At 46.4% G+C, this 27,813-nt stretch overlaps 1 long non-coding RNA gene across 1 annotated transcript; it reads right to left on the bottom strand.

Moving 5' to 3' along the window:
* Window positions 1-5,832: 5,832 nt before the first annotated feature.
* Window positions 5,833-24,382, bottom strand: LOC135982322 (uncharacterized). Its single transcript, XR_010599590.1, has 3 exons — window positions 24,131-24,382; window positions 11,033-11,210; window positions 5,833-7,166 (listed from the first exon to the last, which is right to left on the bottom strand). It is a non-coding gene; the product is annotated as an uncharacterized LOC135982322 (long non-coding RNA).
* Window positions 24,383-27,813: the final 3,431 nt, after the last annotated feature.

Here is a 27,813-nt window from a genome sequence, read left to right as displayed (position 1 = left end):
AAAAGCTGTTACATACTGTCATGTTCTGGAGTGCAATCTAGGCCAGTCAGAGGTTGTGTCCCCACATGTCCTATAAACCTGGGTGTCTTAACTGCCCTGAGGCGGTGGCTGACAGCCTGGACACCAACAGCCAGCAGACAAACATGCAGTGTCCTGAGTGTCTGCTCTGCAGCCCTGGTTCAGCGCTCTGACCCCAGCCGCCTGCCAGGACACAACAGCCCCACTGTAGTCTCGGTCACCCAATTACCTCATGCAGCGGTGACCCAAACACACTCCCGGTCCTGAATTTTCCCCAAACTGCTTTCCAACATCTAGCCCTTTCCTGGACCATTCAGAGAGATATTAAGGTTCATTTGTTCCTTTAAAGATACACTACCCAGCAGCTTACCACATTATCCGGAGTTAATATTCACTTTAAATCAAACACAGCCACTGTAACCCAAACGCCCCAAGTGTAATGATTCTGAGAAGCAAACTCTTCCCGAAGGCTCTGAATCAGAGATTGACAGGAGGTTACTAATCCTTTGCAGGTCCCCTCAGCACCCATCTGTCAGAGTTTGCCTAGGAAGAACACCACCCGCACCGCTATTTAAATATAAACGTTCCTTTAATTACTAAGGGAGAATGCAAAGGGAGGAAGGAAAGGGAGCAGGGCTGGTGCAACCACTAGGTGAACTAGGCGGTCGCCTAGGATGCCAAGTGCTTGGGGGTGTCTGAGATTTTTCCTGCCTCCCCTCCCTTCCCCTCACACAGAGTGTGGTGTGGCTGATTGGGCGCCTGGACCTGATTTAGCCGCTCCCATTGGCCTCCAGCAGGCAGAGTCCCTCTCCCTCTCCCCACTCCCCTTGCCTCAGCGTCGCATCACCAGCACGCTGCAGGGGAGGGGCTGTGGGCTCGCAGCCTGTTTGTTTTGGTTCCACATGGAGCCAGCAGCTGGAGCGGCATGGTGGTAACGGGAGTCTGGGGGGGCTGTCAGGGGGTGGGGGGAGGGTTGGATGTTTCAGGAGTTCTGGGGGGGCCTGTTAGGGGGCAGGAGTGTGGAGAGGGATTGGAGCAGTCAGGGGACAGGGAGCACGGGGAAGGTTGGATGGATCGGGAATTCTGGGGAGGCTGTCGGGGGCGGGGGGAGGGTTGGATGGGTTGGCAGTTCTGGGGGTGTCTCTCAGGGGGTGAGGAGTGGTTGGCTGGGGCGTGGGAGTCCCGAGGTCTGTCTGGGGGTGGTGGTGTGGATAAGGGTTGGGGCAGCCAGGGGACAGGTAGGGGGTAAGGTCCTAGGGGGGCAGATAGGGTGGGGGGGTCTCAGGAGGGGGCAGTCAGGGGACAAGGAGCAGGGAGGCTTTGGTAGGGGGTGGGGTCCTGGGGGGAGGTAGGGTCAGGGGTCCCAGGAGGAGGCAGCCAGGGGACAAGGAGCAGGGCGGGGGTTGGACGTTCTGAGGGGGGCGGGAAGTGGGAGGGAGTGGATGTGGGTGGGGCTTTCCCCCCCCCCCATCCTCTTTTTTGATTGTTGAAATATGGTAACCCTAAAAAAGCAGTGCCCTGGCTCGGCAGGGAGGAGCCGCCTTCTGGAGGCACTGGAGTGCCAGAGCATCGGCTTGCGGGGGTGGCGAACCCCAGCCATGGAGGAGCCAGCGCAGCACAGGGGGGCAGCAGCCCTGCAAAGACAGCAGCACCACTAGCGGGGAGCAGCCACACCCCATGCCCAGGCTGCGGCCTGGCGCACCCCCTCCCCCCCAGGGGGCTCCGGCAGGCTGCAGCAGTTGCATATGGTCAGTGGCCCCCGTGTGCCCCACGGCTCCCCCACTCACCGTGCTCGGGCTCTGCGGCTCCTAGGCATGTGAGCTACTGGGGCACAGGGCCCTGAGCCTACTCTGGGAGGGGCAGTAGCAGTGGCGGCTCACACTCCCGGGAGTCACAGAGCTGGAGCGTGGCAGGGGGGAGCCGGGAGGCGCACGGGGGATGCCACCCGCATGTATCCACTGCAGGAGCCCCTGGGGGGTGGCGCCATGTGGGTTGCAGCCCGGGCAGGCGCACCCCTCGGCTTACCCCTCACCGCGCATGGATGTGTCCTAAGCATGCACAATTTAACTAAGGAGCCTCATTTTCTTTTACACCACAGGTTGATTTTGATTAAAAGTAAAGCAAGTTTATTTACCCATCATGTTTGGATATTAAGTGAGTTCAAGTACAAAGGATAGAATTAGAAATGGTTATAAGCAAATAAAAATGAAAAGCACTTTCTAGAGACTAAGACTTAACAAAACAAGTTACAGCCTCTCTTCAGGATAAGATTCTTATAACACAACCTTCAAGCAAGATGGCTGACCACCCTTCAGGTCAGGATCAGGATTTCCCACAAAATCCAATGTGCTTGGTTCCTTTGCCTTCTTACATTAAACGTAACTTGGGGTTCTTGTCCCCTTTCTTTTATAGTCCAGTGTACCTTTAATATGAATTATTTTGAAGGTTACCCCTCAACGTAAGTCGTAAAGGTTATTCAGACTATGAGAAAGGTAACATGGAGTCTCCTGGCAAAGGAAATTCCATGCTGATTTCTTTCCCTGCTGGTGTTTGCAAAGTGCAAATTGATCTATTTCCTGCTATCTCCTGCTGCTGTAATGCTGTGTGGTTATCTTCTCCCTTTGTTGGCTTGATGGTCTTGTTTACCTTCTGTGTAAATTACTTTCCCATTGTCTCTTAATGGGTGACAGAACCACATTCCTTTGTCTAGGGTGGGGTAGCTTCAGCCCTGCCTGGCAGACACATTTTGGTAACATAATTTCCAAGGTGTTTGTAATTTTGAATTTGTCCTCCGTATCCACATCACACAATAATATTATTGATCAGTATATGTGATGGGGTGTACCAACCCCGCACTGGTCCAGAAAGGGTTAACTACTCACTTTGGGCCCAGAAGGCCACGCCCTCTCGTCCTTGCTGGGCATGCTCCAGTTGGAAGCAATATATGAAAGGGAGCAGCTCAGTTCAGTCAGGGCTGGCTGATGGAGGAGAATGGATGCATGTTACAGGCTCCTGTCAGGAATCCAATCGAGCCCCAGACTATGGAGGTTGGGCACCCGCAGAGGATGAGGGAGATGGAAAGCCACTTGCTCTGGAGGAGCTGCAGGATCCAGAATCAATGGTAGATAGGAAGCGGTCCAGAGAATGTGTCTATTGTTTCCCTGGGACCCTGGATCAGGACCTGGTGGAGTAGGGCAGGCCCGGGTCCCCCTACCCCTCCCTGTGCCTAACACTAGGCCTTGTTGCCCTGAATACTAGGGCAGCTGCATAGACTGGCCACTAGGCATCACTGCCCTGAACACAAGAGCAGCTCCATAGACTCTGACTGCTAGGCCTTGCTACCCTGAAGGAGAGGAGCCACATTGACTGAAAGGGGGTGTTTTCCCCCTTCTTTTGCCCCTGATGGCCTGATACCCCGTGACAGTATGTCATTAGCTTTTCATTGCTATCTTACATGACACCTTCTAGACACAGGTTATGACATTAGTGAGTTGGGGTACATTCCATTCAGCTGGTCAGGCCAATTGAAACTCACTACCAGATACCAATGTGCCCTTTGCCATCTTGCACTGGGATGCCGTTAGGGTTACACATGCAAAACACTTAACTACACACAATGCCCTCCCCTGCATGCACGCCACCTCTACCCCTGATATGTAGAATAACCGTTGACAAAATCCTACAGGAATTGTAGTCTCTTAGTGAAGTAGTAAGTATTTTGGTAGGATCTATTTTAAAAGCTAAACAAAGTTATGAGACTTCTATAGACACATGCCTCTTTTATTTTTATTGGACTTGTATGTTTAATCAACCATGCATGGAACGAGAAACTTACCCATTTTTGTCCATGTGAGTTGCTGGTGAAAGCCTTTGTTGGTATGACTTGCATATTATAGATTTCAGCAGCCTGATCGGAGAATGCTGCACTTGTTTTTAAACACATGCCTTTGGTCTAAACTGTGGATTCTAGAAATACTGTCATGAAAAATTATAATGGCCCAAATTCATCCTTGATCTAACTTTGACTGCAATGAGTATTTCTAAATAATTTCACCAATTCTGTTTTAAGCACCAGTAGGACCAGCTCAGTTCTTATCACCCTGTAGTGATTTTTTTCCATCACAAATGTTAGAGGGAAAACTGGGAGTAGGAAGTAGTTACTGTTAAAAGTAGTATGCAGGGGCGGCGATTTGTATTGACCTTTGGTGCCTGGGCTCCAGCAGTATTCAGAGCCCGGGGGCCCTGCTCCACCAATGTTTGGGCTGGGTCTCTCCTCCAGGCCTGCCTGCTGCCCCCACGCGCCTCCCCCGAGTGTCCTCTGACCCCCACTTGCTGCCCCTGCTCACCTTCCCCGGAGCCTGCAGCTCATGCTGACTCTGTTGTGCCGGCTCCCAGCATCAACTGCTGCCTCAGGGTCCTAGTGCCCCCACCACTAATGGCAGGGAAGGCTGCCCTTACCCTGCCCTTCCACCCTAGCCCTGAGCCTCTCCAACACTCCAAACCCCTCAACCCCAGCCCCAGACAGAGCCCTCATTCCCCTGCACCCTAATCCTCTGCCCCAGCCCCTCCCACACCCCAAACCTCTCATCCCCAGCCCCACCCCACAGCCCTCACCCCACACCCCAACCCTCTGCCCTAGCCCTGAGCCCCCTCCCACACCCCAAACCCCTCATCCTCAGCCCCACAGCCCTCACCCCTGCACCCCCTCCTGTCCCCAAACTCCCTCCCAGAGCCTGCACCCCCTCCCTCCCCCAAACTCCCTCCTAGAGCCTGCACCCCTCACTCCCTCCACCCCAACCACCTGCCCCAGCCCGGAGCCTGCACCCAGCACCCAAACTCCCTCCCAGAGCCTGCACCCCTCCTGCACCCTAATCCCCAACCCAGGGCCTGCACCCCAGACCTCCTCCTCCCATGCAAACTCCCTCCCAGAGCCTTAGGCAGGTGGGGGGCAGAGTTTCGGGGGGCGGGTTCTGGGCACCACCAACATTTCTACAAACCTGCCACTCCTGGTTAGTATGAACTTGTCTGAACATCCTTTTCAGCCAGTGCTGTATTTGATACAAGACAGTCGTTCTCCACTTTTCCCATTTCCATTCCAGGGACCCACTTCATCTATTGGGAACCCCCTCTCATGTTCAGCAATATTGGAAGAACAGGGTGGATGCTAACCCCTGATGTCTACTCATGACTGAGAACCTAAGATATAAGGGATCTGATATGCTAAACACCCATCTCCTGCTCTCTGGCACATGAATAATTTCTTAGATTTTAATTATTTGGCTGGATTCATGCTCTAAATAACCCCTGGAAGCTATAGGGCACCTGAGCTGATCTGTCTCACCATTTGTGAAATTGCCCAGGATTGCTTTCAGTTTTCTCCTACTGATCACATATTACATTTTATAAATGGTACAAAGTGATCGTTACCATCCAAGCGAGCTTGTACAATTTTTTTTGTCAACACATGTCACTGTGTATTTCCCAGCTCTGTTCTGTGGACACTGACAATGTTGTACTGAGCAAAACAGTGGAACTTTCTTTTCACCTTTGAGAAATGGGGCCTGGCACTTTGATACTCAGTGATAAACCCCAAATCACAAATCATACTGCCACAAAGCCAATTCTTACCTAAAGACAGAATGTTCTGCTTCTAACTGGAAGTCCTAGGCAGCTAGCTTCAACACATCATGTGCTAAGATCCTCAACATAGGCGTGCGCAACACATTTCATTAGGTTGTGCACCCAGGGAATTTTATTTATTTATTTATTTATTTATTTATTTTTAAAGGCGAACTTTTATTGAATACTCAATCATAAAGGACATTATTTTTATTCATCAAACAAACTAAAGAGATTAAAATGTAACTAAACTTAATTTTTTTTAAATTAACAACTAAACTTTACTTAAAAAAAGAGACACAAAATACCAAATTTTTGCTGTAGTGATAACCAGGCGTAAACAAAGATACAGTCAATTTTCATGATCTTTATCTTTAACTAGATAATGTGCTAACCCAAATTGACCAAAACAGATTAAGGTTTCTTCATCTTCCTGTCCTAGAGAATGAGACATCGCTCACCAGGTGTTATGGACTTAAATTCCTCAATCACATCATTGTAATTAACTGACGAAGCCAATTCTTGTTCAATGTACAAAATCATGAGTGAGTCGAGGCACTGTTGGGACATTGTACTTCTTAGTTTGTTTTTTACATGTGCTAGTTTTGAAAAGGCTCTTTCACATGAACAGCTTGTAACAGGTAAGACTGCAAAGCCGTAAATAGATTTGTAAAAGGCCTGGAACATGGAAGACTGATCCAATTCCTTTAGCCAATCAAGCCACTCTCTGGTGGTGTTCGTAGTGCTACCTTTAGGAACAGATCCGTCATAACCCCGAAGCAATCCGACTTCAGCTTCCAACTCATCCAAGGACACTTTAAATTTGTTGGCAATGATTCTCATATCGTCCCTGCCAATGTCTAAGCTCAGCAGTTTTCCCATTACAGTCACAATTTTACAAGTCTCCTGTTCAAATTGCTGGTCAATGCAGGTAATCACTGAGTCTAGGAGTGGGTAAAATGAAATTATTCTCTCCTGCTCCTCTTTTGTATCAAAGTGATGCTGGGACTCAAACGCGTCATCAATATGAGTGGACGTTTTTCTCTTCTTAACTAGGGGAATTGATATATCATTCTCTACACACATTTTCACACTATCATTGAAAATAGATTGAAAATATTCTGGGCCACTTCTCATCGCAGCCAAAGAGTTACACAAGCTTTTCACCCCTGTCATTGCAGTAAGTAAGTTGAGATCTGGAGCTTGAAGAGCCTTACTCACTTTTACCACCATCTGGAGAATAGGGTGCATCATATGAAGGCCAAAGATGAACTTGAATGAATTTAGTTCATGGATAAGGCCCCTGGCTTTTATTTTAGCGTCAGCAAGGAGAGTTGTTTCGATAATCTCTTGTAAAGCTTGTAAAATGATGGAGTAGTTTTGTTTTACAGCAGCCGCTGCTTCTGCTCTGCATGCCCATCTTGTGTTTGATAGTGACTTCAAAGTCTTCAACTGGAATCCTACTTCTTGTGAAATCTTCTCATTACTGCATGTCGCACTGGACTCCCCTCCATGAAGGCATAAAGAGTCTGAATAACACCAAAAAAATCAAAGACAGTTCTGTTTTGTTTACTTGAAGTGCATGCATCTACTAGGACGAGGTTCAAACAATGCACATAGCAGTGTACATAGAGTATTTCACTGTTTCTTTCTTTACATTTCATTTGAACTCCCGCAGTACATCCAGACATAGTAGATGCGCCATCAAAACAGACAGACCTCACTGATGACCAGTCAATTTTAAGAATGCCAAGGACGTCATTTAACTGGTCAAAAATAGACTGAGCATCAACTGTTACTAGTCTCTGAACAGACACAAAATGTTCAACTGGACTCTGTTTTTCATTGTCAAAATACCACACCACAATGGACATCTGTTCATGGTGTCCACAGTCAGTAGTGTCGTTGGCAATTATTGAGACCATTTTTCCATTTAGTGAAGACACAATCTTTTGTTGCACAATATTGTGCAAGGCCACAATTAAATCATTTTGGATGCAATTACTCAGATAGGTAGCGTTTTGAGGAGATTGTTGCACATGCTTTGCCATTATGGGATCATATTTTTGGAGCATATTGACAAGATTTAGAAATAAACCTTTCTCAAAACTGTCAGCTTTTTCATCGTGACCCCTGAATGGTCTCCCACCTTTCGGCAAAATCAGAACTGTGGGTTGCCACGTGCACGCAGGGGGCGAAAGAAAATGCAGGCCTGTTATTTACCAGGCTGCAAGTGGCAATAGACTATATTGGTAAGGGATGCAAGGAGAGTATGGGTCACGATGCAAACTGCAGACACACACACACACACACACAAATTAATCAATTTAACGTTTTATTGGGGATAATTACAAGGGGTAAGGGAGCAGCGTTTGATTAGCTAATAGAGTTAATGAAACTTAAAAACACACAATGACTAAAATATCTACTAACAATATTTATAAACAAAAATGCAGCATTTAGTAATAACTGATACTTACAAATACAAACCAACGCATAACAACTGGCAAACGTAGATACTCTGTTTGAAACACGTGAGCTGAGAGAGAGGCTTCGAGGTGATCAGGCTCGGTTACGGGTGTACACAGGATACACAGGATTCGTTTTTCTTTCACATGGCAGGCAGGCCCATAAAGTACCAACTATGACATCATAGAAGTGTCATAGGGGACTGGGCCCAAAACCTGTTTGTGTTCGTTTCTGATTGGCACAAGCAAAGTTTACACCAAGTAGGGGAGCAGGTGCCTCAAAGTCTGGCTTTGCCCCCAAAAGGTGAGGAAATGCATATTGTTTTAGAATGCGTGCAACACTGAATGACAAAAGAAGAGGCCAGGGCAATACCGGTATGCGCAAGTTTTACAGGATGCAGACAGGAACTCATCTCAACAAGAACAATGTCAATCAGTCGCTCCATTACACTTCCGTTATGGCACCGTTCTTCTTCTTGTTTAGACAGATAAGCCTGCTTGCCCTCATCCAACAATACATCAATAGTTTTCCCTTCATTAAAACTTGACCATGAAGAACAGCTCAACACATGAGATTTTTGACAGTTGGTGGTTTTTAAAACATTCGTTAGCCCTATGCCAGTTTCTGAATCCTTTATCATTAAATGCTGGATCAGTGTGACCTTTGTTTGCTGCATCATTAGAGGAGAAGAAACGGCAGTAAAAGCAAAATGCTGTGTCCTTTGATGGGCTATATTCTAACCATCCATACCAATCGGACTGAAAACTTTTTTGTTTATTCCCTATTTTACTCCTAGGAAACATGCTCAATCTAGGCTGATAAGGACCTCTAGCTAATCGAGACCGCCGTTCTAATCTATTTTTTGGAATATCACAGACTGGGTCATCAGATGGAATGCTTGATGGCTTTGAATAGGAACTACACTGACATGAACTAAGAGACAAAGTCTATTTCTGTTGGTCATTACTCAGTTTATTGCACGCACTGGAACAGGTGCGGCATTATCTTCATGTAAGTTCTTAACCGAGGAGTCTGAGGTATTTGCACTACTATCAGCACATTCATTATAATTCAGTTTGTCTGCTCCTTTTATTATCTTAACAACGAACCGATCCATATTTTAAAATTAAAAGGGGGTATCATATGATTGAATTAAAACGTAAAGCCACGGGCTTGTTATGCTATTTCAGTAGAGTACACGTGACAAAGATTACAAACACTGTAGACACTGCTCTGGGCATGCCTGACGCAGCCGCTTATATAGGTCAAAGAATTTTCTAGAATAGTAGTCAGAGGGGGAGGGGAGGACCAATGGTAATGTGGCGCCACAGTAGTGGGGATGCATGCTGCAAGCAGGCTTTCTATACATTTCTACAACATCTATATTAAGCAATTCGACGCTTATTGCATAATACAACAATCCATACTTTAAAACTAAAAGAGCGTATCATGCAATTAAATTAAAACACAAAGCCACTTTTTTTTTTGAGACATTAGGGCAGGGGCAAACTTTTTGGGCCAAGGGCCACATCGGGGTGGGGAAATTGTATGCAGGGCCAGGGCAGGGGGTTGGGGTGCAAGAGGGAGTGCGGGGTGTGGGAGAGGGTGCGGTGTGCAGGAACAGGCTCAGGGCAAGGGATTGGGGAAGAGGAGGGGTGTGGAATGTATGGGAGGCACAGGGAAGGGGGTTGAGGTGCAGGAGGGGTGCGAGGTGCAGGCAGGGGGCTTAGGGCAGGGAGGTGAGGTGCATGGGGGTGCAGGGTGCAGGCAGGGAGCTCAGGGCAGCGGGTTGGGGTGCAGAAGGGGTGCGGAGTGCAGGCAGGGGGCTCAGGGCAGGGGGTTGGGGTGCGAGGTGCAGGCAGGGGGCTTAGAGCAGGGAGTTGGGGTGCAGGAGGGGTGCGGGGTGCAGGCAGGGGGTTCAGGGGAGGGGGTTGGGGTGCAGGAGGGGTGTGGAGTGCAGGCAGGGGGCTTAAGGCAGGGAGTTGGGGTGCAGGAGGGGTGCGGGGTGCAGGCAGGGGCCTTAGGGCAGGGAGTTGGGGTGCATGGGGGTGCAGGGTGCAGCAGGGGCTCAGGGCAGAGGGTTGGGGTGCAAGGTGAAGGCAGGGGGCTTAGGACATGGAGTTGGGGTGCAGGAGGAATGCGGGGTGCAGGCAGGGGGCTCAGGGCAAGGGTTGGGGTGCAGGAGGGGAGTGGGGTGTGGCAGGGGGCTCAGGGCAGGGAGTTGGGGTGAGAGGTCCAGGCAGGGGGCTCAGGACAGTGGGTTGCCGTGCAGGAAGGGTGTGGCAGGGGACTCAGGACAGGGAGCTGGGGTGTAGGAGGGCTACGGGGTGCAGGCAGGGGGCTCAGGGCAGGGGGTTGGGGTGCTGGAGGGGTGCGAGGTGCAGGCAGGGGGCTCAGGGCAGGGAGTTGGGGGGCGGGGTGCAGGAGGGGTTCGCGCTCCGGCCCGGCGACACTTACCTAACGCAGCTCAGGGTGGCAACGGCGCGTTCCCTGGCTGCTTGCCCTGGCCCCATGACGTGCCGCTCACCACGTCCCTGCACGGTCCTGGAGCAGGGGACACAGGGCAATGCGTGTTGCCCTTGCCATGCCTCCAGGTACCTCCCCCGAAGCTCCCATTAACCGCGGTTCCCCGTTCCCGGCCAATGGGAGCTGCGGGAGGCGGTGCCTGGAGCAACTCACGGAACCCTCTGCCCTCCCTGGGGCCCCAGGGACGTGGTGCCGGCCTCTTCTGAAAGCGGCAAGGGGCCTGCGGCACCACGGTGGGCAAGTCCCATGGGCCAGATCCAAAGCCCTGAGGGGCCGGATCCGGGCCATAGTTTGCCCACCCCTGCATTAGGGTGTGCCTGGGCACACATGGCACGCTCCGTGCGCACGCCTATGATCCTCAAGATTAAATATTTATTACACTTGGCTGCTTCTGTCTTACCTTTGCAAAGAAAATGTCCTTTGCCTTCCCCTAGGAGATCATCTACCAAGGACTCATTTTGCCCTGAGATCAGTTTTCATGTTATCAAATGTAGCCTTTTCCAAACAGCGTCCAGTTCCTTTTCCTCCAGCAGCTTTCCTAAGTCACTTCAGATTTTCAGTGCAGTGGTTCTGAGATCCTGAAATAAGCATTATTGCGAAGTAACAGTTTCCCAAATTAGAAAAGTAAAAGAGCCAAATAAATAAAATGATAGAATAATGGAGTATTAAATAAGGGAGGGAAACTGAACCCAGAGCTGTAGCACTGAGGGATGAAGGTGATGCTACTTACTGGGACCATCAAAGTGCTTCATATGCAAGATTTCAATTCACTGTCAGAGGTTTCATGAGTATTAAAAACTGGCAGGTGACTAGCAAGATAAGCCATTAGAAACTTCTTCTTTAGCTAACCCTTCCTCTTGGCCTACCAAAAGGGCATAAGTTCATTTCTGTTAGTGAGAATAATATTGCCATCAGCATTTTAAACAAAGGTTGTCCTAGTTTTCGGGGTTTTTGCATACTGTAGCCATTTTGATTAAGGGATCTGTCAGTCTTAGAGCTACATGAAACATCTCAGGAACTGGACATCTTAATGGGAAGGGACTTTCCTTGCTTTTTTTATCAGTCTTGATGGTATTCTTCTCAACTTGCTCCCTACTGGTATCACCGGAGATACCGTTTCTGCTTTTTTTCCTGTTTAGCTAAGAGGTGCTCTTAGATACTCTATTTGTTCGTATGTTAAGTGTAATTAAAAACCATTTGAAATTGATTTAGTTAATCAGCACAAACTCCTATGTTGACACTCTTACATGAGTTGGTAAGGAGTCAAAAGGTAGAAGAGCTGGCCTCACTTTCATATCCTCAGCGGTAAGGAAGAGAATATTGAAGTCATCCCTGTGGGTGGACCAGCCTCCAATGTGATCCAGCCATGAGCTAGCAAATACTTATGGGGGGAAAATTTATGAAAATAAATGTTAATGATCTCAAGCAGAAAAATAATTCAGCTCTTAACATTTTTGCACCCTAGTATTCTCTTGATCACAGCTGCAGAACCAATGGAGCACACTTCCTGTTTTCATCCTTTTTTCCATTTTCTGTTGCGGGGATATTTGGACTTCAGAGGTTTAACTCCAGTTCCTGTTTTTATTCACAGCCTTATTCTGGTTTATCTTTCACCTTAAGCATGAGATAAAGGCCAAGCCATGTCCATTTTCTAATCAAATTATTTGAGGATAAGCTTTGTTTTTTCACAAACAGATAATTAGTTACATAACTAATACAAGTTATACTTTTACCTCTAAAATGATACTTTCACCTAGAACAACATTTTTACACTTGTACGTCCTGGATCATTTACTGTAGCTAATATTTGTCATTGCTTTTGGTGGGTTTAGTGATCACAAGACTAGAACTAAATTCCTCCATATTAACATCCAAAGTCCAGTGTACTTTGTGGCAACCTGGACTAAATACCACAGCAAGTATCTTCATGGTTTCTTCAGAACTCCAGTGTGGAAATCAAGGTTCTTCAGCAGCTTCAGCAAGATGGAAGAATTTTATTGAATTCAGCATGAAAATGAACACAGGAACAGCACAATATTCCTGGTCTTATAGATTTAGTTAATAAATTCAATTTTTTTATTTATTATTTCCATCCTTCCCATGTCAATGCTGGTGCACAGAGTGGAAACTCTTCTATTCCTCTCTTTCACTTGCTATTGCTTTCATCTGCACTGTGATGTTAAAGTCAACTATTTAGTTCTCCCTTCCAAGGGTCCTTCTTAAGGTCTCTCTTGGGCACCCACCTTTCCTCAACCGTTGGTTTCCACTTGAGAGCTTCATATGGGAGTCTACGTGTTGTCATCTGAAGTATATGTGCCAAATACACCCAATACTTCTTTCTAATTCTAGTGAAAACAAGCTGCTGGCTGGTGACTTCTCAGATATATTCACTGCTGATGAGGCCTCTCCATCCAGTTCCCAGAAACTTTGTAGACACTTATTTTCAAAGGCACCAATTTTCTGTGTAACATTTTAGTAGATTTCCAGCTCTTGTGGCCATATTTAGCACTGAGATTACGTTTGGGTTGAAAAGTCTCAGTTTTGCTATGGTGCTGTATTAGCTTGATTTCCATGTGTTGTTGAGTTTTGTGAATCCTGTGGATTCCTACTTTCCTATCCTTGATGTCACTTTCTTCTTGAGGTCTCTGGTGGCTAGTATGGTGGTGCCCAGGTAGATGAACTGTTCTACTTTCTTGTTGTTTTTGCCTTCTACTCTGATGTTACTGCTTGATACCTGAGTTTCCAGGATGTTTGTTCTAACATTATTGATTTTGAGCCCAGCTTGGCCTGCTGTTTTTGCCAGGTTGTCTGTCTTTGTTTGTAACTTTTTAGAGGTGTCACTCAGTAGTGCAATATCATCAGCAAAGACTGGGTCTTCTAGCCATTTGCCATGAGCAATGACCACAGTGTTTGCATTCCCAAATTGAAATTAAAACGGAGGTCTACATTACACACTTATTGTGGTATGACGACGTTGCTCAGGGGTGTGAAAAATCCACACCCATGAGCGATGTAGTCATACAGATAAATTCCCCCCGTGTAGACAGCGCTATGTTGACAAGAGGGCTTCTCTTGTTGACATAGCTACCGCCTCTCATGGAGATGGAGTTCTTAAGCCGATGGGAGAGATATTAGGGCGTCTTCACCAGAAGTGCTACAGCGGTGCAGCTGCGCCCATGCAAGTTTGTAGTGTAGACCTGCCCTGAGAAAGCCCAACCTTAAACAGAAATTGGCAAAGAAAATTAATAATATAAAACTGAAAACAAAAGCATGCTGTGAGAAATTCCAATGTGAACTATGGAACAGATTTGGGGTGCTGGCAGAGGAAGGTGAGGTATGGATTGGAACTGAAGAAAAATGCACAGTCCTCTGAGACAACGTGATTTAAACTGCAGCAGTGACAGCTCGATATCAGCACAGACAGAGCAAGAACTGGATAAGCCAAGAGACATCGCATCTCAAGGAGGAAAGAAAAGCACTGAAAGGAAAACTCCTGAATTCTAAGACAAACGAAATATTGGAAAAAGCAAAGGAAGAGTACAAGAAAGCAGACAAAGCAGTGAAGAGTGTGGACATTTCAAATCGGGAAATGGGCCAATAAGAAGCCAAGATGAAAAAAGGCTTACAACTGAGAGAAAGACAGATGGGCAGAGCATTTCAGACAAGTCCTCAACAGACTCATCCCCAGATATTGATGAAACATGTGAACATTATCTACTTGGCATTAACATTGATGCCACAGAGATGTCAGCAGCACAGGCTGCAATTAAGAAGCTGAAAAACAAATAGATGATGTAATCACAGCAGAAAAGTCAAAAGAACTTGAACACGCCACCCTAATAAAACTGACAGGAGTTACACTACTCTCTGCTGTAGGGAAAAGTGTCTGTAGTGTGGACAAAAGAGGCAGGTGATTCAAAGCTTAGGGAAGAACAGCTCGATTCAGGCCCAAAAGATCCTGTGCAGATCAGACAGTCTCACTTAGGACTATCATAGAAGAATGTGTAGAATTTATTTTATTATGTACTTAATTTTTCAGTGTGCCATAAGCCGCCTTAGTGAGAATGTTGCATTGTCAGAGATATTAAGAGAGAACTCAGGCGCTAGATAGGTGAAAACTGAGTCTTTTGGCTCTTTGGAAGGTATAAGTAGTGGTTTGAGATTGCAGGATAGGCATAATAATTGTGGTAAACTACTAAACTAGAAAATTAATAGTAGAAAACTACTTCTGTGTGTTCTCTGCATAGCACTTATCCTCATCTCCTCACCTGTGTTATCTGAGCACCTAAGTGGAGTTGAAATGTATTGAAATCATAGAATCATAAACTATAAGGTCAGAAGGGACCATTATGATTGTCTATGAATAACAGAGACTTGGTGGGATAACTCAGATGACTGGAGTACTGTCATGGATGGGTATAAACTGTTCAGGAAGGACAGACAGGGCAGAAAAGGTGGGGGAGTTGCATTGTATGTAAGAGAGGACTATGACTGCTCAGAGCTCCGGTATGAACCTTCAGAAAAACCTGAGAGTCTCTGGATTAAGTTTAGAAGTATGAGCAACAAGGTGGTGGGAGTCTGCTAAAGACCACCAGACCAGGGGATGAGGTGGACGAGGCTTTCTTCCGGCAACTAGCAGAAGTTACTAGATCGCAGGCCCTGGTTCTCATGGGAGACTTTAATCACCCTGATATCTAATGGGAGAGCAATACAGCGGTGCACAGGCAATTTAGGAAGTTTTTGGAAATTGTAGGGGACAATTTCCTGGTGCAAGTACTGGAGGAACTAACCAGGGGCAGAGCTCTTCTTGACCTGCTGCTCACAAACCGGAAAGAATTAGTAGGGGAAGCAAAAGTGGATGGGAACCTCGGAGGCAGTGACCATGAGATGGTCGAGTTCAGGATCCTGACACAAGGAAGAAAGGAGAGTAGCAGAATACGGACTCTGGACTTCAGAAAAGCAGACTTTGACTCCCTCAGGGAACTGATGGGCAGCATCCCCTGGGAGAATAACGTGAGTGGGAAAGGAGTCCAGGAGAGCTGGCTGTATTTTAAAGAATCCTTATTGAGGTTGCAGGAAAAAAACATCCTGATGTGTAGAAAGAATAGTAAATATGGCAGGCGACCAGTTTGGCTTAACAGTGAAATCCTTGCTGATCTTAAACGCAAGAAAGAAGCTTACAAGAAGTGGAAGATTGGACAAATTACCAGGGAGGAGTATAAAAATATTGCTCAGGCATGCAGGAGTGAAATCACGAAGGCCAAATCACACTTGGAGTTGCAGCTAGCAAGAGATGTTAAGAGTAACAAGAAGGGTTTCTTCAGGTATGCTTGCAACAAGAAGACAGTCGAGGAAAGTGTGGGCCCCTTACTGAATGAGGGAGGCAACCTAGTGACAGAGGATGTGGAAAAAGCTAATGTACTCAATGCTTTTTTTGCCTCTGTCTTCACAAACAAGGTCAGCTCCCAGACTGCTGCACTGGGCAGCACAGTATGGGGAGGAGGTGACCAGCCCTCTGTGGAGAAAGAAGTGGTTCAGGACTATTTAGAAAAACTGGACAAGCACAAGTCCATGGGGCCGGATGCGCTGCATTCGAGGGTGCTAAAGGAGTTGGGGGATGTGATTGCAGAGCCATTGGCCATTATCTTTGAAAACTCATGGCGATCGGGGGAGGTCCCAGATGACTGGAAAAAGGCTACTGTAGTGCCCATCTTTAAAAAAGGGAAGAAGGAGGATCTGGGGAACTACAGGCCAGTCAGCCTCACCTCAGTCCCTGGAAAAATCATGGAGCAGGTCCTCAAGGAATCAATCCTGAAGCACTTAGAGGAGAGGAAAGTGATCAGGAACAGTCAGCATGGATTCACCAAGGGCAAGTCATGCCTGACTAACCTAATTGCCTTCTATGAGGAGATAACTGGGTCTCTGGATGAGGGGAAAGCAGTGGATGTGTTATTCCTTGACTTTAGTAAAGCTTTTGATACGGTCTCCCACAGTATTCTTGCCGGCAAGTTAAAGAAGTATGGGCTGGATGAATGGACTATAAAGTGGATAGAAAACTGGCTAGATCGTCGGGCTCAACGGGTAGTGAACAATGGCTCCATTTTTAATTGGCAGCCGGTTTCAAGCGGAGTGCCCCAAGAGTCAGTCCTGGGGCCGGTTTTGTTCAATATCTTCATTAATCATCTGGAGGATGGCGTGGACTGCACTCTCAGCAAGTTTGCAGATGACACTAAAATGGGAGGAGTGGTAGATACGCTGGAGGGTAGGGATAGGATACAGAGGGACCTAGACAAATTAGAGGATTGGGTCAAAAGAAACCTGATGAGGTTCAAAAAGGACAAGTGCAGAGTCCTGCACTTAGGACGGAAGAATCCCATTCACTGTTACAGACTAGGGACCAAATGGCTAGGAAGCAGTTCTGCAGAAAAGGACCTAGAGGTTACAGTCCACAAGAAGCTGGATATGACTTAACAGTGTGCCCTGGTTGCCAAGAAGGCTAACGGCATTTTGGGCTGTATAGGTAGGGGCATTGCCAGCAGATCGATTGGACGTGATCATTCCCCTCATCTGGAGTACTGTGTCCAGTTTTGGGCTCCACACTACAAGAAGGATGTGGAAAAATTGGAAAGAGTCCAGAGGAGGGCAACAAAAATGATTAGGGGGCTGGAGCACATGACTTATGAGGAGAGGCTGAGGGAACTTGGATTGTTTAGTCTGCAGAAGAGAAGAATGAGGGGGGATTTGATAGCTGCTTTCAACTACCTGAAAGGGGGTTCCAAAGAGGATGGATCTAGACTGTTCTCAGTGGTACCAGATGACAGAACAAGGAGTAATGGTCTCAAGTTGCAGTGGGGGAGGTTTAGGTTGGATATTAGGAAAAACGTTTTCACTAGGAGGGTGGTGAAGCACTGGAATGGGTTACCTAGGGAGGTGGGGGAATCTCCTTCCTTAGAGGTTTCTAAGGTCAGGCTTGACAAAGCCCTGGCTGGGATGATTTAGTTGGGAATTGGTCCTGCTTTGAGCAGGGGGGTTGACTAGATGACCTCCTGAGGTCCCTTCCAACCCTGATATTCTATGATTCTATGATCTAGTCTGACCTCCTGCAAAACACAGGCCACAGAATATCACTCACCCACTCCTGTATCAACCCCCTAACCTATGTCTGAGCCACTGAAGTCCTCAAATCATGGTTTAAAGACTTCAAGCTGCAGAGAATCTTCCAGCAAATGACCCATGCCCCATGCTGCAGAGGAAGGCAAAAAACCCCCAGGGCCTCTGCCAATCTGCCCTGGAGGAAAATTCCTTCCCGACCCCAAATATGGCAATCAGCTAAATCCTGAGCATGTGGGCAAGACTCTCCAGCCAGCACCCAGGAAAGAATTATCTGTAGTAACTCAGATCCCACCCCGTCTAACATCCCATCACAGGCCATTGGGCATTAGGGGAATAATCAAATTGGGTATTCTTTTGTTTAACTAAGTTTTGCCCAGGGGAATATCCTCTGTGTTTTGAATCTCTTATCTGTGAGAGTAGCTGGTATGCTAATCTCTCCCAGAGGTTTGTCTTTCACCTTTCTTTTATTTAATTAAAAGACTTCTTTTTAAGAAGCTGATTGATTTTTCCTTGTTTTTAAGATCCAAGGGAATTGGATCTGAACTCACCAGGAATTGGTGGGGGAAAGGAGTGGGGATGGTTAAATTCTCCTTGTGTTAAGATCCAAGGGTTTGGATGATGTTCACCAGGAAATTGGTGATGAAGTCTCTCAAGGCTACCCAGGGAAAGAAGTTAGAACTTGGGAGTGGTGGCAGCAAGACCAGATCTAAACTGGTAATTCAGTTTAGGGGTTCACATGCAGGTCCCGATATCTGTACTCTAAAGTTCAAAGTGGGGGTGAAACCTATGACAGGCATATTTACCGCTAATAGTCAAAGATCAGTTAATTGCCAAAATAAGGCTATCTCATCATACCATCCCCTCCATAAACTTATCAAGCTTAGTCTTGAAGCCAGATATGTCTTTTGCCCCCCACTGCTCCCCTTGGAATGATGTTCCAGAGCTTCGCTCCTCTGATGGTTAGAAACCTTCATCTACTTTCAAGTCTAAAGTTCCTCATGGCCAGTTTATATCCATTTGTTCTTGTGTCCACATTGGTACTGAGCTTAAATAATTCCTCTCCCTCTCTGGTATTTATCCCTTTGATATATTTATCATTATTATTTATTTTAGCAATCATATCTCCCCTCAGCCTTCTTTTGGTTAGGATAAACAAGCCAAGCTCTTTGAGTCTCCTTTCATAAGACAGGTTTTCCATTCCTTGGATCATCCTAGTAGCCCTTCTCTGTACCTGTTCCAGTTTGAATTCATCCTTCTTAAACATGGGAGACCAGAACTGCACACAATATTCTAGATGACATCTCACCACTGCCTTGTATAACAGTACTAACACCTCTTTATCTCTACTGGAAATACCTCGCCTGATGCATCCCAAGACCGCATTAGCTTTTTTCATGGCCATATCACATTGGCGGCTCAAGATCCTGTGATCAACCAAAACTCCGAGGTCCTTCTGCTCCTTTGTTACTTCCAACTGATGCGTCCCCAGTTTATAACAAAAATTCTTGTTATTAATCCCTAAATGCATGACCTTGCACTTTTCACTATTAAATTTTATCCTATTACTATTACTCCAGTTTACAAGGTCATCCAGATCTTCCTGTATGATATCCCGGTCCTTCTCTGTATTGGCAATACTTCCCAGCTTTGTGTCATCTGCAAACTTTATTAGCACATTTCCACTTTTTATGCCAAGGTCAGTAATAAAAAGATTAAATAAGATTGGTCCCAAAACTGATCCCTGAGGAACTGCACTGGTAACCTCCCTCCAGCCTGACAGTTCAACTTTCAGTATGACCCGTTATAGTCTCCCCTTTAACCAGTTCCTTATCCACCTTTCAGTTTCCATATTGATCCCCATCTTTTCCAATTTAACTAATAATTCCCCATGTGGAACCGTATCAAACGCCTTACTGAAATCGAGGTAAATTAGATCCACCGCGTTTCCTTTGTCTAAAAAATCTGTTACCTTCTCAAAGAAGGAGATCAGGTTGGTTTGGCATGAGCTACCTTTTGTAAAACCATGTTGTATTTTGTCCCAATTGCCATTGACCTCAATGTCTTTAACTACTTTTTCCTTCAAAATTTTTTCCAAGACCTTGCATACTACAGATATCAAAAGTTACCCGGATCACTTTTTCTTCTCTTTCTTAAAAATAGGAACTATGTTAGCAATTCTCCAGTCATACGGTACAACCCCTGAGTTTACAGATTCATTAAAAATTCTTGCTAATGGGCTTGCAGTTTCATGTGCCAGTTCCTTTAATATTCTTGGATGAAAATTATCTGGGCCCCCCGATTTAGTCCCATTAAGCTGTTCAAGTTTGGCTTCTACCTCAGATGTGGTAATATCTACCTCCATATCCTCATTCCCATTTGTCATCCTACCATTATCCCTAAGCTCCTCATTAGCCTCCTTAAAGACTGAGGCAAAGTATTTGTTTAGATATTGGGCCATGCCTAGATTATCCTTAACCTCCACTCCATCCTCAGTGTTTAGCGGTCCCACTTCTTCTTTCTTTGTTTTCTTCTTATTTATATGGCTATAGAACCTTTTACTATTGGTTTTAATTCCCTTTGCAAGGTCCAACTCTACATGGCTTTTGGCCTTTCTCACTTTATCCCTACATGTTCTGACCTCAATTAGGTAGCTTTCCCTGCTGATCACTTCCATCTTCCACTCCTTGTAGGCTTTCTGCTTTTTCTTAATCACCTCCCTGAGATGCTTGCTTATCCAGCTTCGTCTACAATTCCTGCCTATGAATTTTTTCCCCTTTCTTGGGATGCAGGCTTCTGATAGTTTTTGCAACTTTGACTTGAAGTAATTCCAGGCCTTCTCTGCCTTTAGAGCCACAAGTTCTTCAGTCCAATCCACTTCCCTAACTAATTTCCTTAATTTTTTAAAGTTAGCCCTTTTGAAATCAAAAACTCTAGTCCCAGATGTATTTTTGTTTATCCTTCCATTTAGTTTAAACTGAATTAGCTCATGATTGCTCGAACCAAGGTTGTCCCCTACAACCATTTCTTCTATGAGGTCCTCACTACTCACTAAAACCAAATCTAAAATGGTATCATACCCCTCTTGATGGTTCAGCAACTACTTGGTGAAGGAATCCATCAACTATCGAATCCAGGCAAATCTGAGCTCTATTATTATTACTAGCACTTGTCCTCGTCTATATCTGGGAAATTAAAGTCTCCCATGATCACACAATTCCCATTAGTATTTACTTCATTAAAAACATTAAAGAGGTCTCTATCCATATCCAGATCAGATCCCGGCGGTTTATAGCACACCCCAAGCACTATCCCAGGGGAGGCTCTAGTTGCTTTCTTTCCCAATGTGATTTTTGCCCAGACAGACTCCGTCTTACCCATTCCATCACTTCTTATTTTTTTACAGTCTACCTCATCATTGATGTACAATGCTACTCCACCACCTTTGCCTTTATTTCTGTCTTTCCTAAACAGCACACACCCTTCAATACCTGTACTCCAGTCTATGGAATGACTACTATTCCATCATGTTTCTGTTATCCCTATAATATCTGGTTTCACTTCCTGGACCAGTAACTCTAGTTCCTCCATTTTGTTACCTAGGCTCTTCGCATTGGTGTACAAACATCTTAATTTTTGCTGTTTGGCTTCACTCACATTCTTTACCCAATTAGGCTCAGATATTCTACTGCCAGCATCACCTATTAGACTGGTATCTACACTACCCTTCCTCCTTATGTCCATTCTCCTACCCACAGCTGTATTCTTTCTTACTTCATTTTCATCCCTCTCAATGTTAAAATCTGGCGTGGAGGTTACCTAGACATCTCCCAACCATCTCCCCCCAATTCCTAGTTTAAAGCTCTCTTAATCAGTTGTGCCAGCCTCCATCCTAGAAGTCTATTTCCCTCCCTACTCAGGTGAAGTCCATCCCGAGAGAACAGTCCTCTGTCCATGAATGCCTCCCAGTGGCCATACATCCCAAAGTCCTCCTTATAGCACCACTGCCTGAGCCATCTGTTGATCGTCATAATCTTGTCACACCTTTGTTGTCATTCTCCAGTAACCGGCAGTATCCCACTGAAGATCACCTGAGCCTAGATTTCCTTAAGCATCTTCCCCAGCCTGGCATAGTCTCCCTCAATACGTTTCAGCAAGAATCTAGCCGTATCATTTGTTCCCACATGAAGGACAATCAGTGGAAATCTTCAGAGTTAGGTTTCAGAACAAACACCCGATTGAAATACATGAGGCAACTTGCATTTGATTGGTGCAATGCATGTGACTATGCAGCTCCCCTGGACTACCTTTGCACATAGAGCCTCTATTGTGCGCTGTGGATGATACGGCATTCACTGCAACCTTAGATCCCAGGTTATGAGGTGGGGGCCAGGATTTTGACCAGCTCCATCTTCTACGTAATTTACCCACTCAGATAGTTTACTCAGTCTGTGCTCAATGAGCAGGGTTTGGCCTTTTAGCAGTTAATGAAAGCTTACCTTTCCCAGATAACTCCCCCATTCCCCCCCCCAAAAATAAAATCTGGTACTGTCTCAAGTTTGACTACAAGCTTAGAAAAATGAAAAAAAAAAGGAAAGCACAAATCAGTAGCAGAGACAGGATTAAACCACTGCAGTTCTTGGGTCCCAGAAACCTTAGGTTTCTGGCTATATAAATAACCTGCAAGGTGAAAAAGTGGCAGCCTCAGATAAATTAAAAGGACACAATTAACCTAAAAATCTGTGGTTTTATAAAATTGCTATTGCTGCAAGTAACACTAAAAATCACTGTATCTGAAAAAGTTTAGAATAAGTATTTATAAAATATTTTATCCTGATTTAAAAAATATCATTTCTTTTTTGTCTTTGCCAGCACTTTCTGTACAGTCAGTGTCATTATTGTGCTTCCTTAATTCTTCAGATCCTCATGCACATGTGTACATGTGTACTGTATATAGGTGATAGTATCATTGACCTAATGGGATCATTCACTGTTGTAAGGTTAAGCACATGAGTAATTGTACTTAGAATCATGTCTTCAAGTTTTTTTCCAATTGTTTATATGGGTCTCTCACACAGCAAGAGAGGAGCAAAAATATTTAAAAATCATGGGAAATGTGATAGTAAAAAGCACAAAAATAAATAGGGAGTGAACTTTCAGGAGTATTACCTGAAAAGAATTTAAACTTTTCAATAAATAGATTTGATTTTTAGTTCCTTTTAAATACAAACACTGTTAAGTCAGCAGTAGTTATTTATTTATGTGTAGTTTGGTATATTGGTAAAGTAGATGAGTCCAAAACATATAGTCAGAGTAGATTCCTAGTAAGCAAGAATATACGATTCTTTCAGATAATTGGCAAACAGAAATATTTTCAGACAATTTTAACAGTTATAGTGATTACTGAGTAAATCTAAACTGCATTGCTGCACACCTTGAGCAATTTCTCCAACAATTTGGAGCTGAGAATTTCTGGAAAACCACACAGACAGTTAAGCCATGCAGTGGTGCACGCTCAGAACAGCCAGCCACAAGGCATGAAAAGAAAAAATTCCCTACACTAATGTTTCTCAACAACCAGTCTGTGGCAGCACTGTGGTTATCTAGTCCAGTGTTTATCAATGATCTGTTTATGGACCACTGCCAGTCCATGCCAGTTCCTGAGATTTCCCTGACACAGAATATTTAAAATGTACCTTTAAAATGGGTTATTTTTGTACTTGCATTTTACATCACTGTATGAATTAACTTATTTCAGAAGTTTTGAAGTGTTCTGTATTTTTCAAAGATTTGAAATAGATATCTATTGAAAACATCAGAATAGTTATTAAAATATTTTACCTAGTTTTCAATTAATGAAAAACATCAATAGAAATTGCAATCAAATATCATTTTTCACGAAAAGTTACAAAATGACCTTCAGTTTTATAAAAAAGTTTTTATTTTTATAATGGTGATATCCTATCTTTAGAATTGGAAGGGACCTTGAAAGGTCATCATGTTTAGCCTCCTGCCTTCACTAGCAGGACCAAGTACTGATTTTTGCTCTAGACCTCTAGGTGACCCCCTCAAGGATTGAATGCACAACCCTAGGTTTAGCAGGCCAATGCTCAAACCACTGAGCTATTCCTTCCCCCGCTATAGCATTTTGATAAAACATCTTTAGTTCTAAAAGCAGTGTGAGAAGTTCTAAAATGTAGCAGAACCTCTCCTTTCCTTGAACTTGCCTTGAAATCAAGGAGAACAATGTACCTTACTCTGTGAAATCAATGAGCCTCTTCAGAGTAAAGTACTGCTCAGTGTGAGTAAAGGTGGCAAAATCAGACTGAAAAATTGAGACATTTTATTTACTGTTTCTTTCAGATATAAAGTCATTGAATAGTCTCACCTTCTTCATCTCCTCAGGGGTAAGGAAGAGAATATTGATGGCATCCCTGTGGGTGGACCAGCCTCTAACGTGATCCAACCATGCGTTAGCAAAAACTTATGAGGAAGCAAAATTATAGGAATAAATGTTAATGATCTCAAACAGAAAAACCATTCAATTATTGACATTTTCGCATTCTAATACTCTCACAAGAACAGCTGCAGAATTGATGGAGCAGACTTCCTTTTTTCAGCTTCTCTCCCCTCTGCTGTTGGGGGGATATTTGGGCTCACAGAGATTTTATTCCAGTTCCTGTTTTTATTCACAGCCTTATCCTGGATTATCTTTCACCGTAAACATGAGATGAAGGTCAAGCGAAGTCCATCTTCTAATCTAGGGGTCTGAGGACAGGTTTTGTTTTTTTTCACAAACAAACAGACTGTTACATGATAACTAATACACGTTTACTGGCAGCACAGAATGGTACTTTCCCCTAGCACAACATATTTACAGTTTTATGTCCTTATAGATAATATTTTCATCACTTCTGATGGATTAGTGATCACAAACCTAGAATTAAATTGATAGATTAATAGATTCTATGGCCAGAAGGGAGCATTGTGGTTATCTAGTCCAGTGTTTATCAATGACCTGTTCATGGACCACTGCCAGTCCATGGCAGCCTCCTTGCCAGTCCCTGAGATTTCCCTGACACAGAATATTAATATTTAAAATGTAAAGGGTTTTTTTGGTACTTGCATTTTACATCACTCTATTCTTTCAAGTATTTCTCGACATTAAAAAATAATAAATAAATAAACGATCTGGGTTGCCGTTGGTTGCCATAGTGCTGATATGCAAAGAACGTTAACATGCATTTGTTGGAAGGAAGTCAACAGAAAGCAGTGAGCAAAATGTAAATTCTGCTACAAATTTTACTTAGCTAACCCACACAATGTCATTGTCAAAGCAGTTACCTCTGGATCGATTTTTCAGAACTGTGGTTCCTGGAGCAAGAGGGGCCAGCAGGGGGAGAAAGGATGACCCTGCCAGATGACTGGTGCCTCCCCATACTCGGGGGGGGGGGAAAGGCACCCGCTAAAGGGGCGGACACATAACCTCCCCACCAGGGCTGGCTCCAGGCACCAGCTTCTCCAGCAGGTCTGGCTTTAAGATTAAGTTAGATAAGTTTATGGAGGGAATGGTTTAATGGTAAAACATAGTTGTCAAGGAAAACCAAGCAATGGTAGGTAAATAGCATAATGGCTAAAAGGGGTCAGGATGGAGACTCTTGCCTATATGCTCGGGGTCTTACTGATCGCCATATTTGGGGTCGGGAAGGAATTTTCCTCCAGGGCAGATTGGCTGAGCCTCTGGAGGTTTTTCGCCTTCCTCCGCAGCATGGGGCAGGGATCTCTAGCAGGAGGGTCTCTGCCGATTGAGGTCACTAATAACAGGATTGGGGACTTCAGCAGCAGAGTCCAGGGAAGGGGCGGGGATGGTTTTATGGCCTGCAGCGTGCAGGGGGTCAGACCAGATGATCATAATGGTCCCTTCTGACCTTAAAGTCTATGAGGTGCTTGGGGCAGCCACTCCGGAGAGGGGCGGCAGGTCCAGGTATTTGGCAGCAATTCGGCGGACGGTCCCTCACTCCGCCTGGGAGTGAAGGACCTCCCGCCAAATTGCCGCCGCAGATCACAATTGCGGATTTTTTTAGATCGCGATCGCGGCTTTTTTTTTTTTTTTTTTTTTGGTTTTGGCTGCGTGGGGCGGCGAAAACCCTGGAGCTGGCCCTGCTCCCCACGTCTCCTCTCTGTCCTGCCCGCAGATTGGGACCCCCATGCTCGCTCTGACTTCCTACTGTACTACCTCCCCGGCACGTTTAGCTGCCCTCCCTGGCAGCCAGGCCTGGGCAGGGAGCAGGACAGAGCCACTCCCAGTCGCTGCTCCGTGCAGCGTGGCCAGCTGCTTGGGAGAGAGCCTGGCTGGGGAGTTGTGGCAGCGGAAGCCTGCTCCCTTCCCGGCTCAGCTTCTGGGAACAGGGGCTGACTCTGAGCATGCTGTCGGGAAGGTGGGGGGAGCTTCAGCTCATTTGGCCACTGTCCCTGGAAGCTGAGCCTGTGTGGGAGCAGCCCGATGCCACGGCCAGGGGTTCTCCCAGACAGGCTGTGCTGCACCAGGGGTGTAGAGCGGCTGGAAGAGGTTCTGGCTCTGCCCTTTCCACTGCCCTTGACCCTGCGTGCCCCCCTTCCTTATTGGCCAGGGCTAATCCCCAACATAGGCGTGCACAGCCCAATTCATTAGGGTGTGCACCCAGGGAGCCCTGCCTCCATCCACTCCCTCCTACTTCCCGCCCCGACTGCCCCCCTCAGAACCTCCAACCCTCCCTGCTCCTTGTCCCCTGACTACCCCATCCTGGGATCCCTGCCCCTAACTGCACCCCAGGACTCCTCCCCCTATCTAACCCTCCCTGCTCCTTGTCCCCTGACTGCCCCCCTAGGATCTTACCCCCTACCTGTCCCCTGACTGTCGCAACCCTTATCCACACCCACGGCTATCCAACCACTCTCCGCCCCCTGACAGGACCCCCAGAACTCCCAACCCATACAACCCCCCCTACTCCCTGCCTCCCCCAACCCCGCTCCACACCTCTGCCTCCTGACAGCCCCAACCAGAACTCCCAACTCATCCAACCCCCCCCAGCTCCTTGTCCCCTGACCATCCCCTCCAAAGACCCTCCCACCCTAACTGCCCCCCCAGGACCCTCCTTGCTCCCTGTCCCCTGACTGCCCTGACCCCTATCCACCCCCCGCCCCTGACAGACCACAGGACTCCCATGCCCCATCCAACACCCCCTGCTCCCTGACTCCCCCTCCAGAGACCCCCTCCCCCTAACCACCCCCCCGGGATTCCACCCCCTATCCAACCCACCCTGCTCCCTGTCCCCTGACTGCCCCACCCCTTATCCAATGCCCCTGGCCCCAGACCGCTTACCATGAGATGAGGCTCCTACCCTCTTTGCGGAAGCGCACAGCCCCAGCTCCACAGGGGGGATGGGAGACAGAGGGGCTCAGGCCAGCTCCACACAGAGTGGGGTCAGGGCTTCAGTCCTGCAACTTTTTGCCACTAGGGTGGCTGGGGCTCCCGAGATGGGGACTTCAACCCCACATCTTCTGCCAGGGTCCAGGGCTTCTCCACCCTGCCCCAGTGTGGCTCCTCTCTCCCCTGCCCCCAAGTGCAGCTCCTGCTGGGGTCCGGGCTTCTTCTCTCCCTGCCCCCCCCCGCCCACCCCAACGTGGCTCCAGCCCTGTCCAGGGCTTCTCTTCCCCCCCTCCCGCCCCGTGGCTCCTGCCGGTATCTGGAGCTTCTCCTCCCATTGCACCCAGCCCTAGCCTAGCTGGGCTCCCGTGGGTCACCTGCTGCCTGCTGTGGCCGGAGAGACTGCCCCAAGCACCTGCTTGCCAAGCTGGTGCCTGGAGCCGGCCCTGTTCCTATCTCAGGAAAACAATCACTGAAACTGTGAATCTGAGCTGGAGAAATCACCTCTGATGCCAGTTCCAATGGATAAGTACCTGAATTTTATACATGTATTGCTTATTCCAGTTAAGGTGACCAGATATCCCGATTTTATCGGGACTGTCCCCATATTTGCTTCTTTGTCCTGCGTCCCAACTGCTGTTTGGTTGGGACACTGGACAAACAAG

This window comes from Chrysemys picta, chromosome 3 (assembly GCF_011386835.1).
Source record: "Chrysemys picta bellii isolate R12L10 chromosome 3, ASM1138683v2, whole genome shotgun sequence".
Lineage (NCBI taxonomy): Eukaryota > Metazoa > Chordata > Testudines > Emydidae > Chrysemys > Chrysemys picta.
Note: the sequence above shows the minus strand (reverse complement) of the source record. Positions and strands in the feature narration are given on the sequence as shown.